This window comes from Megalobrama amblycephala, linkage group LG11, assembly GCF_018812025.1.
Source record: "Megalobrama amblycephala isolate DHTTF-2021 linkage group LG11, ASM1881202v1, whole genome shotgun sequence".
In the NCBI taxonomy this organism is placed as follows: domain Eukaryota; kingdom Metazoa; phylum Chordata; class Actinopteri; order Cypriniformes; family Xenocyprididae; genus Megalobrama; species Megalobrama amblycephala.
Genome location: NC_063054.1, coordinates 12,234,798 through 12,251,851, shown reverse-complemented (window position 1 = coordinate 12,251,851; position 17,054 = coordinate 12,234,798). Strand labels below are relative to the sequence as shown.

Genomic DNA, 17,054 nt, shown 5'->3' with positions numbered 1-17,054 from the left:
GGGTGAACTAACACTTTAACAAATTATTATTTAAGGATGGCTGAAAGTATTTTTCTGGAAAAGTCATGTTTTCTTATTTCTTGTAAACATTGTTGTTTGATTAATGACACAATAGACATAACCCATAGTTCACACAATTTTTTTTCCTCCACTTGTTTATGTTAATTGAGGACAAACTGGCTGTTGATTTGATCATTTCATTTGAAAATGCAATGCTACTGAAATAGACTGGAGTAAATTTCACAGGAAATTTCCCAGAATAGAAACATATGTGGTCGAATAGTATTTTTACACAGAGCTACGGAACTTCTTCTGAAAATGAGGTCATGAGGAACTTGTTTAATGAAACACCATGACATTAAGGCCCAAAATACACACACTGTCACCATGGAATTCTAAGGTTCTATCTGACATTTTTGTCGCTTAATATGCCCAGGCCAAACATTTCGTGTTCACATTTGCATACTTGTGTAAAGTATGTTTCTGGCCTAAGGCAACAAAGTGGCCAATTGTTAAGTATCTCTATGGATTGGCTGATGGTCTCTCTCAAAGAACAGGCATACGCTCCCTACGCAAGGGCAGAGCAGTGCACCGTGGGCCGTGGTGATATGTGATGACCTCAGCAGAGGCCGGGAGTGGGGCAGCTGAGACGAAAGAGTCTGACCCACTCTAGACTTTCCACTGGTCAACCGCAGAGACTGAAAGAACATCTGGATCAAAAGATGAATACCTCCAAGATCCATTTTATCCTAAAAAGTTAGCACTGAGCTGTATGAAGAATCTTCAAGATAAAAATAAAAAGTACAACAACAATAAAGTAAATATGAGAACATGTGGGTGAGTAAATCATGACAAAATTTGCCACAAGTTTCATTTTTTTGGGTGGTGAAGTTATTGCTTTAAGCACTGCTGAATGGGTTTGCTGTTTGCAAGTCTGTATTTATAATTGGGTGACACTTTCCTTAAACACATTTGGTGAAGGTAAAGTGTGTAATATTTTGATGTTAAAATACCTTCTCCTTTCCCAATTTAATATGCGAGGACAACTATAATAAATCATTTGTAAGATGATTTCCCTTAGAAGTGTAAACACTTAGGCTCTAAACACTGCAACACTAGCTCAACCAATGGCATGACTTTGGGGTGGGACTACTACTATTTTTGCTATTCATGGTTGTGTTTCCCAAAAGCTTTAAGCTGCAGTCACACAAGACTTTAAGCATGCAAAATTTCTTCAGACACTGCAACGGTCGTGATATGATGTCACACTCTGCAACATCATTTTTATAAACATGAATTCAACATATAACGATCTTCTACTGGTCACACATCTTCACGTGATGCAAATTTGCAGCTCAGAGTTCGCCAGACTTGAACTTTGGAATGCAGCGAAATGCGTGAGCTTGCGTTTGTGGTCTGACGCTTTCGCATGCGTATGAATGGAAGTCAATGGAATGGAAGTCAAAGTGTAGTGTGACTGCCCCTTTAGCCAACTATATTCATATGTTCTATCATTACCAACATAGTTAAATGATTCTTTGTTTCCTAAAATCATAGTTTCAAACATTCACAAACAGCATAGCAAAGTTGTGTGGTTGGAACTACAGCTCTCAACCTGTGATAATAAGCATGGTTTCTTGTTAGTACGACATGTGGACTTAAATAGATCATGTTCTTGAGCAAAATAAGCAAGCCAGGGCTCTACATTAACATTTGAGAACATTTGTGATAATAATATTGTCATGTCTGCAAATGCACATAGTTTCATGTTTACATGTTTCTACCATGGTTACAGTTAGTGTTTCTACTTTAGAACACCTCTCATTTTGCAGAGCTGTTAGTAGTCGTGTGATCGAGACCGGTCTGCAAGTATACGCACTCGCTCTAAAGCTCGTGCTGAGCTGTCTTTTGGACAGAGCTGACAAATGATGTTGCACACTTCAAACAAGTAGCGCCGTTTCTTTCTGCTTGTGGCGCGTTTACCATTTAATGTTTGCATACGCAACAGAAATGGCAGCGCTTATCACGTAGGCAAATTGGTAGTGATACCAGTGCGACCTCTAACAAAGTTTGGTCGCATCGGCAGGAAAAAAAGGTGGCAAAATGTGACCATTTAGTTGCACTCGGGATAATCTTCACGTGTTTTAGGTCCTGTCAGTTTAAACAATCAATCAATTTTGGACCATTCAAGTGCAAGAAGACGCGAAAGAGAATTAAATTTAGAACTCATCATGCGCTGTTTTCTGTGTGCACACTCAGAGGAGCAAGCAAAGCAAACACTGTTCGTTTATGCGCCTATTTGTGGTTGAACGGATAAATACATGCAAAATTATGTCAAAATGCCCATCTCAAAGAGCATCCTTGTAAACACAGTCGCTTATTGCTTACTTGAACGTAAACCATTGAAAAAGAAAACAGATTTGTATCATTATATCGGATCTGTGCATCTTAAAGTGACAGCAGCCTAATATTCCTGCTGCTGTCTATGTCATTAATGTTAATCAAATGAGAAAAGACAAAGAGAAAATCACTTTTGTAGCTGTAATAAAGATTCATTATATTTAATTTATACAGTGAAGACTATGCAGTGTTATTTTACCTTTGATTATTCAATTTCTGTACCTGAATATTGTTAGACTTAACTGAAAAACATAAAGCATTTATTCTATTGTATTTATCTATGCTTGTAATCTGTTTATTATTTCCTATGCAGATGCACTCCCCTACAAAATCACCCCAGTCATTCTAGAATGATTAATTCTTTCCAAATAGAGCTAATCTAGACATCTGGTGAAATATTATATAATATTGCAGCCCTATTATTTACAGCAATAATCTGACATTAATTCAACATTGAACTGACTGATTAGTGATTAGACTGATTAGACTGACAAGTGTGGCATCAATAATGACAGTTCTAGATTGCTGAACTCACATGGTACGAACAATCAATGTGAGACAAACTCCAAAGTCTCCAAAGATGCATCATACTTTGTTAATTAAGCAGCCAGTTACATTGTTTAACGGGAAACAGACGTCTGTTTGGTGGCACTAGTGGTACAAAAATTACATAATCTACACATCTCATCAGTTCTACTATTGATTTTTCAAGCAGAAATCGGTAAAGTGTGTTTCTATATCTCAATAGCCAACACACACACTGTTGTCTTTGTTCTGCTCTGTTCCTCAACATGTGACATTTTGCCTGCAGTATTAGAATAAAGTCTCTGACATTTACCTTACACAGTTTGGAATACAGACTCTAGAACATTTATAGACTGCTGCTGCAGGAAGGGCAGTTAAGGCAATGTCTGACGGCATAAGCACGCCTCTATGAGATGAGCCCCATAAGTCTGCTCAGAGAACACATTTGACAGAGGGTGAGCAAAACAGGATGACATGACACTGCCTAGAAAAAAACAAGATATTTTCACTTCAACAAATGCGCCAGCTTAAAGGTACAGCCTAGTTAGAAGAGCAAGTGGAATAAAACACCAGAATGTTCAGAACGGTCATCTGTGTTTCCACGGTTACCTTTCCAGGGTTCTGCATGCTGATGTTGAGACCAGCTGCTTCATTCAGCTGCTTCCTTTGTGAACAACTAAGTCATGCACATTATAGATATGGTTTCTCCTTTGTGCTAAGCATTTACACAATTTATTTCAACATGCACATGTCAAGGAGCATTGGGTTAATGCTTTTTTTTTTTAAGCATTTCAAAATGGAGCAAAAATGTACATGTGAGTTGCAAACTGCTTTTGTGGTTAAGGAGAACACGACAATGTCCTGGAAGTGGTTTCATGCAGTTTTTCGACAATTCCACCAGTAAATACCAACACAATGTTTTGTCAATGACAGAAATGGTGCATGAGTGCTTCCAAATTGATCTGTTTTTAAGGGGCAGCTCCATGAAAGTGTAACTTCACCGATTTTCAACCCGCTTTGTATTGTTACAATGCCTGTAGTATAAGTAAATGAACAATATTTACTCATTCTCCGTGTTACCTGGACTGAGAATTCACATTTATTTGTCAGCAAAAGTCCACCGGATGACGTTTTGGTCTTTAAAGGGGTCATGAACTGAGAAAACAAATTTTCCTTGAGCTTTTGATCTATAAGAGGTCATCATACAATAAGAATATCTTGTAAGTTTCAGAACTGAAAACTTCCTTGTTAGCCTGAAAACAACTTTTAATATTACCAAGCCCAGCGAACGACTTAGAATGTGCCTATTTATGATGTAATAGATAGGTGAACGACTGCCTCTGCAGAAAATCAACAACTACTTCACCATTGCAACTTTGGCAACTTTCAGTTGAGCATCATTTTTTTTTTTTTTGCGGTACATTTCACTGTGGGTTTTTTTGGTAAATCAGTCTTTGGAGCAGGCTTTGGATGGGCGGTTCTGACCATTTGGCCTAAAACACTGTTTGTGGTCATCCAGTTTGAAATGTTGATGTAACGAGTAGATCAGGGAAGGAGGAATCATGGACCGGCGATATATATCAAAACAGACAAACAACAAAACGAAACTAAGCTAATCTAAAAAGCTAATCTTTATGTAAAAACATAAAGTCCAGGCCTGGTCCTCTCTTGTCCTTTAATGTTGTCGCTCCGCACTTTATGCTTCTGGAGCTCCTCCGTGAGAAATACGACTCCAGTGCAGTCAACAGGTGACGCTCCTTAGCAATCACACATGTAGGGTTTTTCCAGATTTTCCATCGTGGCATTCTGTACCGTTAAACATTTACTCTTTGAATTCTTGCACCCAGGAACAATACAAGTTGACACCATATTGACTAAAAGTTTGCCAAGAAATGCTTCCTAGCGGTTTTCGACTGTGGTAAGCGTATTCATAGCAGAGTGGTGGTAGTGGCCTTGGAAGGCAACATACCCAGTGTAATATGGGTGTTGAATTTCTCCTACCTATTTGTCAAAAGGGAAGACACCATCCTTTTTATCCTCTGTTTTCTGAAGTAAGGGAGCATTGACTTAAAAAAAAAAAAAAAAAAAACTTAAACTTTCTACTTTATAGGCAGCCAAGTTTTATTGAAAAACCCCTTTTCCAGTACCCCCCTTTTCAGGCTTGCTAGGGGGGTAAACAGCCACTGATTGGCTAACATCATTGCATAGTAAGTAAGTAAGTAAAGTTTATTTATAGAGCGCTTTTCACAGATACAATCACAAAGCGCTTTACAAAGTAAAACCACATTAATATACAAATAAAATTAAAACAGATAAAAAGTCACAAAGTAAACTTAAGCCCAATCAACTAAAAGCTTGTTTAAATAACAGTGTCTTGAGTTGCCTTTTAAAGGATTCAACAGAATCAGCCACACAGAGGCACAAAGGCAGGGCTACAGCCTCAAAAGACAGATCTCCCCGGGTTTTATAACGAGTCTTTGGGACAATTAAAAGACTTTGGCCTGCTGATCGAAGGGAACGACCTGGGGAGTATATGCATAGCAAGTCAGTGATGTATTGTGGGGCCTGACCATTTAAAGCTCTAAAAGTTAAAACTAATATTTTAAAATCAATGCGAAATTTGATAGGTAGCCAGTGTAGGGAGGACAAAATAGGGTTGATGTGAGCCCGTCTGCCAGATCCTGCTAAAAGCCTTGCAGCAGCATTTTGTACCATTTGGAGACGATTTAGAGCAGATTTGTTAAGAAAAGTAAAAAGAGAGTTACAATAATCTATAAACGTGAAGAAATAAAAGCATGAATAACCATCTCAAGATCAGAGTCCGTTAAAATCATCCTCAATTTAGCAATATTTCTTAAGTGATAAAAACAATTTCTGACCAAAAGTCTCGAATGGCAGTCCAAAGACAACGATTGGTCAAACCAGACACCTAGATTTCTGATGCTCGACTGGACAGTGGAGCTCAGAGAACCAAGGTGTTGGACAATTGATGGAATTTTGTTGTCTGGGGCTATAATCAGGGTTTCAGTCTTTTTCGAGTTTAATTGGAGACAGTTACTAGCAAGCCACGATTTAACACAAGATATACAATTCAATAAATCTGTTAGTTTGTGAAACTCAGAATCATTAAACGAGCAATACAATTGTATGTCATCAGCATAAAAATGGTATGACACATTGTTAAAATGTTTCAAAATATTTCCAAGAGGGGTAATGTACAGTAAAAACAGAAGTGGACCCAGGACAGATCCCTGGGGGACACCATTCAAGGATGGAGTGGCTTCAGACAATATATCATTTACATATACAAAAAAAGTTCTATCGCTCAGGTAAGAGGAAAACCATTTTAAAACGGACCCAGCCACACCAAACTCATTTTCCAATCTATGTAACAGTATTTTGTGGTCCACTGTATCGAAGGCTGATGATAAATCCAATAAAACCAATACTGAGTATCTTCCTGAGTCGGCCGCCATTTGGACTTCGTTAGATACTTTGAGGAGAGCAGTCTCTGTAGAGTGCATCTTTCTAAAGCCAGACTGATACTTATCCAGGAGGCCATTGTTACTTAGAAAAGCTGTCAGCTGCTCAGCTACTACTTTCTCCAAGACTTTTGAAAGAAAAGGCAGTTTAGATATTGGCCTATAATTGCAATGTTCCGCTGGATCCAAATTGGGCTTTTTTTAAAATGGGGCTTATCACTGCCTGTTTATAAAAATTTGGGACGATCCCAGTGGAAAGTGAAATGTTAATAATTTTGACAACAATGGGACCAACAAGATCTATTACTTTAACAAACATGGATGTTGGTAATATATCCAATGGGCAAGAGGATGGCTTCATCTTTTTAAGTAAGATCATGACATCATCTAATGAGACGACAGAAAAGTTAGCCCAGGAGCAATTTGGGGTAGCTACCACAGTTGGGCTCTCATCAGATGCTTTTACACTAGATTTGATTTCATTCACCTTATTTACGAAATATTTTAGGGAATTGTTGCAGTCCTCAATGGTGAAAACAGGCACCAATGGAGTGGAGGGTGAAACAATATTCTGAATAGTATCAGAGACAACTTTAGGGTTTCTTTTATTCTGGTTTACAAGATTAAAAAAATACTTAGATCTGGCCTGCTTCATCATTTCGTTTAGCGAAACAATAAGCTCCTTTAAATGTAGTCTGTGCACTTCCAAGTTAGTGGATTTCCACAAACGCTCTACCTTATGACATATTCTCCTAGAGGAAGCAATTTCCTCATTTAACCAGGGACAAGGATTTTTAGGAGAAGTTGTTTTGTGCTTTACAGGGGCCACTATGTCCAGAGCAGAAAGGCAATGGTCATTGAAGTGATTAACAAGGGGTTCTGCATCACTATAATCCTCAAAGAATTTGGGCTGAAAGAAATCTGAAAAATTTTCAATAACTTTTTGATTTATAATACACCTTTTGGACACCACTGTATGAGCATCACTGACCATATTACAAGACACATTAAAGTATATACAACAATGGTCAGTCACATGAATATCCACAACATTCAGGCAGTTTATGTCTAGGCCAAAGGAGAAAACAAGATCTAAGGTGTGGCCTTTTTTGTGTGTAGGGCCAGAAACATGTTGCTTTAAATGAAAAGAGTCTGTAAGTGTTAAAAACTCAGACGATGCATTACAAAAGGGATCGTCAATGTGGAAATTAAAATCACCAATAATTAAAACTTTATCTAGTTTAATAATCATAGATAAAAAATCTGAAAACTCGTCTAAGAACTTTCGTGCAGGACCAGGAGGTCGGTAAATTAAAATACAATAAAAGAAGTCAGTATTTCCAACCTTTGTCATTTGAAGCTCAAATGAGTTGAAAGGCTCCGATTTCGTAAGCCTACAGCGAAAGCAGTTTCTGTGGATGAGTGCGAGGCCGCCTTCTCGCCGCGCAACCCGTGGAGTTCCAAGTACGGAGCAATCCGGAGGACACTGTTCATTTAAATGATAGTATTCCTGTTCCCGCATAGGAAACAGTATCAATGCCCCTCTACAGTGTTTTGATAACTTTATCCATATAAAACATTTATGGTTACGATGTTGCTGTGTTTCCAATTTAGTTGGTTGTTTTATCTTTTAACAAACCTTTCTTCTCGAACTCATTTACAAAACAATCTGTAGTAAAATGCTTTGAACAAACATAATCCTCTGACACAATCCAGGCCGGCATTAAAAATAAACCATTCACTTGTTTCTGACACTGGGATCCTTCTGAAATCTGTACAGAGACGCAATTGAGCTGTTTAAACTGTGAAAACGTTCATTTACTCTTCCATTTGTCCTGTTGTCGACACACTCAATTGCGTGGGTATGTCAGAACAATGCTCACATCCAGTATAAGCACTGAATATCTGAATACCATTCGTCGATGTCTTGCTTTGGAGGCAGTCATATGCAAATGTATTTGCCTGTGCTGTGTGATGTCACAAAACCCACAATATCCAAATGAACTGTTTTTGGAGCTTGGTTAAAGGAATGCTTTGTTTATATTGAGAAGGGAATTTTAAGCTACAGTATGAAACTTGCAGGATGTTTTACTGGAACAAAGACCTCTTATAAGAAAAAAGATCAAGGAAAATTTGATTTCTCATGTCATGACCCCTTTAAGTAATTCCTACTTACTAACTACTTCTCCAGGGAAAGAGAGAGAGAGAGAGAGAGAGAGAGAGAGAGAGAGGCAGAAAAAGACATTATGTGTGTGATTTCCACCAACCCTGAAATAGATGCCACACATCCCACTAAGCCTACTTAATTTTTCCAGATGGAACAGTTAGTGTGTACAATTTGTAGGAGGGTTACAGTGTGTCGCTGTGTGAAGGTTCATGAGTGCATCCAGTTCTGATACTGATGGAAAAGAATAAATCAAACAAAGCAAGAATCAAGACTAAATGTGCCTGGCAGACACACAGACAGCCCACCAGTTACTGTAGGCTTCCTATAGACAACATTCTTTGGGATCATGCACCACAAAAATGCTGTCTAGGTAGGCAGCTCATTATGTGTTGTGACAGATCCAGAACATTCAAATAGATACAATTCACAGTTGCTTTATCATAAAAGGAATTTTTCACCCAAAAACAATTCTGTTGTTCCAAACACTTTTTTCCCTGTTCTTTTCTTTCTTTCTTTTTTTAGTGGAACACAAAAGTAGAAATTTTTGCAAACACCAGATTTGAAAATGTGCACTCGCAAATTAAATTTGAGAACTATGGTGGATGCTTTTTATTAAAATGATGACCTAAGAATGTTCCTTAAACAAATCTATCATATGGATTCAGAAGACTTGAAATAAATACATATGATGCTCAAAAATATTGTCTAGACATGTTGAATTGATGTTTAAAGAAAAACACTGCTTTCAGCACCCTATATAGTGTTGACGTATTTCCTATTGAAACTGGAAATAATTTTGAGGCTCCAAGGTGAGTCAAATGGCATTTACAGCTCAGGTGATTAGCTCAAAAATTTATCCAAAGTGACCATGAGCAAAAACGGAAGAACTGAAATTGCATACTGAGTAATGGCCATAGAATTGAATGAGAATTCGAGCAGGGGATGTTAGGGAGGGACAGTCTAGAGAGCATTTAACTGGACACAAATTTGAATACACCCATTAATGCAAAATTAATCATCAATAATTTTGCTTATAGCATATACACACATGGTTGGACTTTCCACTAGGCTTTACTGGGCTGCAGCCTATGGGCCCCGCCTTTACCCGTTTACGTTCTTTAGATTTGTTCAGTTATATTCCATTGCCAGTCAGAAATTATTAGCCACATTTCCACTGTCAAGCCAATACGAGCGAGGGGTATAAACGGGACAGCCGGGGCTAACAGCCTCCGACTGCGCACTGCGAGGCTATAATCAAATGGCATAAACTGGTATCATTATTTCACATAGAAGGAGGACACAAGTATTGAATCTCATTTGCTCCAATTTATTTGTGATCACATGGCAGTTTAAACAGCTCTACTAAGGCTTTTAGCCCAAACAAGCACACACTTAAAAAGATATTGATCAATTCGCATATGTTCATGCCTCATTTTTTTTTACAGATAATGATCATTTCTATTAGTTTTCCACTAAATTATGCGATCTGAAGAGTTCGGAGCGCTCTCTCCCATCTCACTGCATTCAACACTATAGTGGGGCAGAAATGTCATCAAAATGATAAAAATACTAATATAAGTTCCTGTTTTTTATATTAATAACATAAGCATATGATATAGGAGTTATCACACAAGCAAGAGAGCTGTTTTTACGAACATCTGCATGATCGCAAATCTGACAGATTTTATACAACAGTTCAATAAACAACAAATTACTTTTATAGACACAACACATTTTGTTTTTGCTCCATCAAAGAAAATAGAACAAACAGCAGAATCACTGCATCTCCAAGCAACACAGTGTTTTGTTCCTGAAAGAATCTGCATATTTGAACGAATCAGATGAGTAAATTATTCAATTAAGCTACCCATTCATAAATGTAGTCGTTTGCTAAGTTAAATGAATTAGCATTTTGAATGAATTGGTTGATTGAAGGATTCAACTCACTCATTAAGACCACCACTTGCGGTTTTAGTTTCATTTAAAAAGTAGCCTATTTTTTCATTTTTTTTCAATCACTTAAAGGTGCTCTAAGTGATCCTGGGTGGAGTAACTTCCTGTTGACGTTCGAAGTGTTGTCAAACAAAACAGAGGCTAGCTAGACGCTCCCTCCTCCTCCCCTCCGTGCTTCCTGAAACAATCATGAACGTGCATTTAAAGGTGCCCTAGATTACGTTTTTAAAAGATGTAATATAAGTCTAAGGTGTCCCCTGAATGTGTCTGTGAAGTTTCAGCTCAAAATACCCCATAGATTTTTTTTATAAATTTTTTTAACTGCCTATTTTGGGGCATCATTATAAACGCGCCGATTTTATGCTGCGGCCCCTTTAAATCCCGTGCTCTCCGCCCACAGAGCTCGCGCTTGCCTTGAACAGTGCCTTAACAAAGTTTACACAGCTAATATAACCCTCAAAATGGATCTTTACAAAGTGTTCGTCATGCATGCGGCATGCATGCGGCAGATTATGTGAGTATTGTATACTGTTATATTGTTTACTTCTGATTTTGAATGAGTTTGATAGTGCTCCGTGGCTAACGGCTAATGCTACTCTGTTGGAGAAATTTATAAAGAATGAAGTTGTGTTTATGCATTATACAGACTGCAAGTGTTTAAAAATGAAAATAGCGACGGCTCTCTTGTCTCCGTGAATACAGTAAGAAACTATGGTAACTTTAACCACATTTAACAGTACATTAGCAACATGCTAACGAAACATTTAGAAAGACAGTTTACAAATATCACTAAAAATATCATGATATCATGGATCATGTCAGTTATTATTGCTCCATCTGCCATTTTTCGTTATTGTTCTTGCTTGCTTACCTAGTCTGATGATTTGTTTATGCACATCCAGACGTTAATACTGGCTGCCCTTGTCTAATGCCTTTTATAATGTTGGGAACATGGGCTGGCATATGCAAATATTGGGGGCGTACACCCTGACTGTTACGTAACAGTCAGTGTTATGTTGAGATTCGCCTGTTCTCCAGAGGTCTTTTAAACAAATGAGATTTACATAAGAAGGAGGAAACAATGGAGTTTGAGACTCACTGTATGTCATTTCCATGTGCTGAACTCTTGTTATTTAACTATGCCAAGATAAATTAAATTTTTCATTCGAGGGCACCTTTAAAATCATTCTTGTCGGTTATTGGCTGGAGCATGTTTATTACGTTTCGTGGTCCAGGCTGCACCAGTTTGTTTTCATTGCTGTTTTTGGAGCTCGTGGCGACTACAGAGACCGCGTTTTTTTACAGTGTGTTCAGGGGACAGGCAGCTAGCGGATCGTGAGGAGATGTTTGCTGTATGTGACAAAAAATGTTTTGGCCTAAAAACGCATGACATCACTTAGAGAACCTTTAATATTTCTACATTAAAAATGTTATATTTAGAACATTAATCTCTTAACATAATTAATGCAATTATAATTGCTGTGTAAAGCCATTCATGTCACGTCTGAGCTGCATTTAAAGGGATAGTTCACCCAAAAATGAAAATTGGATGTTTATCTATTAAGGCTTTTGATGTTGATGTTTATCTGCTTACCCAGGGCATCCAAGATGTAGGTGACTTTGTTTCTTCAGTAGAACACAAATGATGATGATTTTGAACTCCAACCAACCGTTGCAATCTGTCAGTCGTATAATGCATGGCAATGCTAACAAAATCTATGTGACTTTCCGCGTATTCCCAACTTCTGAGCCTGCTTGCCTGAAGTTAAGGTTGATTGCTCTTCGGCTGGATATCAACACACCCATTGACATACTAAAGTTGTCGAGGGTATGCAGCGATCATTTTTCCCCTGGTGATTTTACATACCCAGAAGAGGATCACGTACGACTTAAACCATCAGCTGTGCCTATGGTTTTTCCACATCCAACTGAGGTATGTGAACAAGATCTTTGTATGTGTCCTTTTTATTTGTAAAGCTGCCCTTACGAAAAGTAACAAAATAAAATGAAGTTTTGATGTAATAAACCATGTTTTTTAGTGGTTTACTTCCATTTGTATAACAACTGTTGTACTACAGGCACCATGTTTAAACTACGCCACAGCACGTAAACACCTCAAACACCGGATGCCGTACGCGCGCTCAAGGCAGTTGACATAGTGGTGTATTAGAGGTAAAAAAATGATATAAATACTGTTCGGTTTCTCGCACAAACCAATCGTTTCCTGTCTTAGGACATCAATGTGTTGTCACGATTTGCAGGGTTTAATTTGGATTTGTCTGTGCATGTTTTTTTTACTCTCATAGATTTTGTTACCATTGCCATGCATTATACAACTGACAGACTGCAACGGTTGGAGTTAAAAATCATAATTTGTGTTCTACTGAAAAAAACAAAGTCACCTACATCTTGGATGCCCAGGGGGTAAGCAGATAAGCAGATAAACATCAAATTTTCTTTTTTGGGTGAACTATCCCTTTAACAGTATGTGTAAATGCAAGGATGGATTTTGTTGATGCTCATTTTATTTGACTGGTAATAGCCATATGGTGTCTTTTTATTCTGATTGAAACTGTTGATTAAATTTAAGAATCTGACATGAGGACACAGATATGACAATAAATTTAAAAAATACTGTTCATCTCTGGTTTTATTGCTCAGTGTTATTTCAGTGTTTTGATCTTCTCTCAACTGAGAGAGCACAGCCTGTATTTTATTGTATTATAATGACTATTTAATATTACCTCTAAACTTTGACTAGGCTAGACATGTTGCATATTAATTGTATAGGAACCTCAAAAGCATATTTTAATTTTTGTGTATTTTGTGCTACTCCATAATGATGTTGAGGTCATTTGTAGCAAACATAAACTCAAGCCCAGGGGCCCCCAGCCCAAGTCCTGCCCTACATATACAGTACATGGTCTCAATAACACACATACTGAATGCCACAAAACCGAGTTTAGAGTACTAATATTGAGTCCGACAACACTGTGACTTTTCACCATTTCTATCACTGCTTGTGTTTGCGACATTCCAGACAGGTGTATTTGAAATCCTAGAATCACTAAATCATCCGATTAGTTTGAAAATTCATTCAGGAGTGAAAGACCACCAAGACCATTAGACAAAGTATCTGTCAACTAAAATTCACTCAATAATAACTTCTTGATTATTTAACGGATGTACAGAATCAATAGGCTATCACACTCAGCACAGTGTGATATATATATATATATATATATATATATATATATATATATATATATATATATATATATATATATAAGCACACACATGAGAACATTTTATTAAAAAAACATTACTCAACGATGTAACGATGACCTAGTTAACGCAGTTTAAGCAACAACAACCCAGTAGACGTTAATAAACAAATTTTGAGCTGCAGGAGAGGGTTTGAGCTGAAGTGAAGGATGCGGACTGCAGGTTTATGCCGACACAGCAGAATAACTGAGGTCAGGAGCGTGAGCAAACTAAGTATCGGTCGCATCTAAAAAAAATATTAGTAAGAGCAAAGGCAACATTGTGTGTGCAATGTGTTACAAATCACTGCATGCAACAAAATCACAACTGCAGCATCATTAGTGTAAAGCACATTACACAGACTTATTATTATTAATGTATACGTTTATATGAGAATGAGGGCATGTATTGAAATGCAATGGATGGTGAGCACGTTTCCATTTCTAATAAACTACAATAACCAATACAAATAATTCACTTACCCAGATGATAGCCTAAAGTCCAGTTTTTATGTTTTCCATGGTACACAAGCCAATCACAAAGATTTCCGTGATGGTGTAAAGAATAACAGAAGATCAGGGATCGGCGAGTAAATAGCGTTTTCAGCAGGATATTATTCACTGCTCCGAGCGGCTGGCTGATGATGGCGCAGCGGCAGCATAAAAAACTCAATGGCGCTGCGTTTTGATTGACAGCTCCTTCAGCCAAAAGAATGCTCTGGATCGCGTTCAACATGAGCTTGAGCATTTCATTGGCTGAGAAATATGTCAATCAGCCCCCACCCGAGGGTTTGTAAACAGGGTAGGCGAAAGACTGAACACGCCGGGCGACCGACACACACGAGTCGGTTTTATGACTCCTCGGTGATGGTTTTCATGTCAGTTGGAAAGTGATAAAATAATTTACAAAGAATGGTGAATCAAAAATTGAGGAATTCCATCAAATGAGTCACCCCCTCTCCCGGAATCGCCCTTCTGCGACAAAATCCAAGCATATCTGTGCTAATGCATTGACTAAACTGTAATCTTGCTTTTAAAACTGTAACTTAGTTGCGCTTATAATAAACAGAATGTTGTCGTCGTTTGATGTTGACGCCAGTGTAGTTATCGTTATAGTTATCTTTCTTGGTGTGAGAGGGACTTAACTGTGCAGCATCCATCTAGGCCACCATTAAGCTTATTTTAAATGGCAGGGACTTCTAGTTTTCTTAGTCATTTAACGGTATATATTGTTGTGAATATAATCACTGTGTGCATCTCTAGTCTATTCACAATAGGCTACACTACAGCATATTTCTAATGTTTTTTTCTTTTTCTTTTGTATAATAATGAATCTAAATCCTGAAAACAGCTGTTGTTTGCTTGATTAGAGTAAGTTAAAGTAACAGACAAATTTAGATAAGCTGATTTTTGATGGATGGATGCACACGCAGTCTATCAGGTTCAAGAGCCTATAACAGAGATGCTTGGCTCAATGCTTCCATCTGACGACCAGTCAGCATATTTTACACATATTAAATGATCTCTCCTCCGTTCTATGACAAATTAAACAAATGCTTACATTCAGGATATTGCCGAAAGAGCCATTCTGTACTGTCAGTGTGTCATGCAAAGAAAATAGATCAATTCAAACTTATAGTCTCACATAGCCAGATCTATATAGTCTAAATATACTTTATAATCAAACTATCATAACAATGTTCCAGGTGAAAAAAAGTACATTTCTATAATGTAGGGGAGACCGGGGGCAATTGTAACATTCCAAATTACACCAGTCAGAAATGAGACAGAACCATGAAACTCATTTTGCATGTGCTCTGTGGAGATCCCTCTCTACATGCCAAAGGACAAGCTTCTAAATCATACTTGTTCAATTTTTTCTACAAAGACTCATTTTTGAGGTATAAAAGTTTTTTTTTCATCTACAGTATTTTCCTCATACTGTCTTAACCATAAATGTCGATTAATTTAAACCTGTCTTGTTTTGATAACCATTCTGTTGTCTAACATTTGATATCTTTGTCAAACATTAGCTTCGTTGTTTCTAGCTAGCAGGGTAGCTTGTCACGGGGTGGTACAGTCGGGGGCAATTGTAACACTACGTTACAATTGCCCCAGACACCATCAAAATAGTGTCCAGCTTAGTAAGGACATCAAAATAGATTATTTTTTTCCAATAATTTAAGTTAACAAAGTGACTGTTAACAAGCAGAACACAGATACACGTTACTGACGTAAAAAATGTATCCAAATATTTCAAAAGGTTTTTGAGTAATGACGACATGACCAAAATTTGTTACAATTGCCCCCGGTCTCCCCTATTTAAAGTGCTCTATTTTCGTGTTCTAATTTGTACTTAATATAAAAATTCTTCTTTAGTACTTCTTAAGATAATCTTAAGAACATGTAAGTGTACTCAACTGTGCTCTTTTGAGACACCATGAAATATGAACTAAAATGTGCTTTTAATATACTATCTCTGTATTTAAATAATGGATTTAGATACCACTTATAGTACATTTGAACCCATAGTGTTCTGCAAGTGGTAACTAAATATATTTTTTAAATACAGAAATACAGAGAGTATATTAAAAGCACATTTTAGTTCGTATTTCATGCTGTCTCAAAATAGCACAGTTGAGTACACTTATATTATATATATATAATATATATATAATATAATAATTATCTTAAGAAGTACTAAAGAAGATTTTTTAGTATATTAAGTACAAAATTAGTGTGCGAAAATAGAGCACTTTAAGTAAATTATAGAATGTAACGTATAGAATTGTATATATGGTCACTATGAATTTATTTATTTTTTCATTTTTTTGGTCACTATGAACTGTCTTTGTATGGAATTTATTCTTAGATATGGTACCTACTCCTAGATACAGGGCTTATTTTGTTTTTTGTTTGAATAATGCATTTTGAATAATGCATTATTAACACTCTAGTAACTACTATTAACTAACAATAAACTCTGATGAATGAATTAGTAAGTAATAGTGCTCAGTTGTAGGTGGTAGTTCATTATTAACTAATCAGTAACTACTGTTTTTTCATTCCTCCCAGAGAACTACTAAGAACTACTATATACAGGTTCATAATTAACATGAATGATGCATAATGTATAATTAATTGTAAAGTAAAGGCCTTGGTAACCCACTAGTAATGACTGAAGTATTACTAAATACTTAAGAAGGAATTACTAATTATTTGGATCAGTATTCTAAAGTGAAAAACATGATAACTCTCTAGTAA

The 17,054-nt window shown here is 37.0% G+C and overlaps 1 protein-coding gene across 4 annotated transcripts in view; it reads right to left on the bottom strand.

Annotated features, from left to right (window-relative positions):
- Positions 1–14,461, bottom strand: part of fynb (FYN proto-oncogene, Src family tyrosine kinase b) — a 73,237-nt gene extending 58,776 nt beyond the window's left edge. For all 4 annotated transcript variants that reach the window (XM_048206163.1, XM_048206164.1, XM_048206165.1 and 1 more), the window contains exon 1: positions 14,274–14,461. The gene's annotated coding sequence lies outside the window, so the exon portion shown is untranslated. The remainder of the gene's footprint in view (positions 1–14,273) is intronic.
- Positions 14,462–17,054: the final 2,593 nt, after the last annotated feature.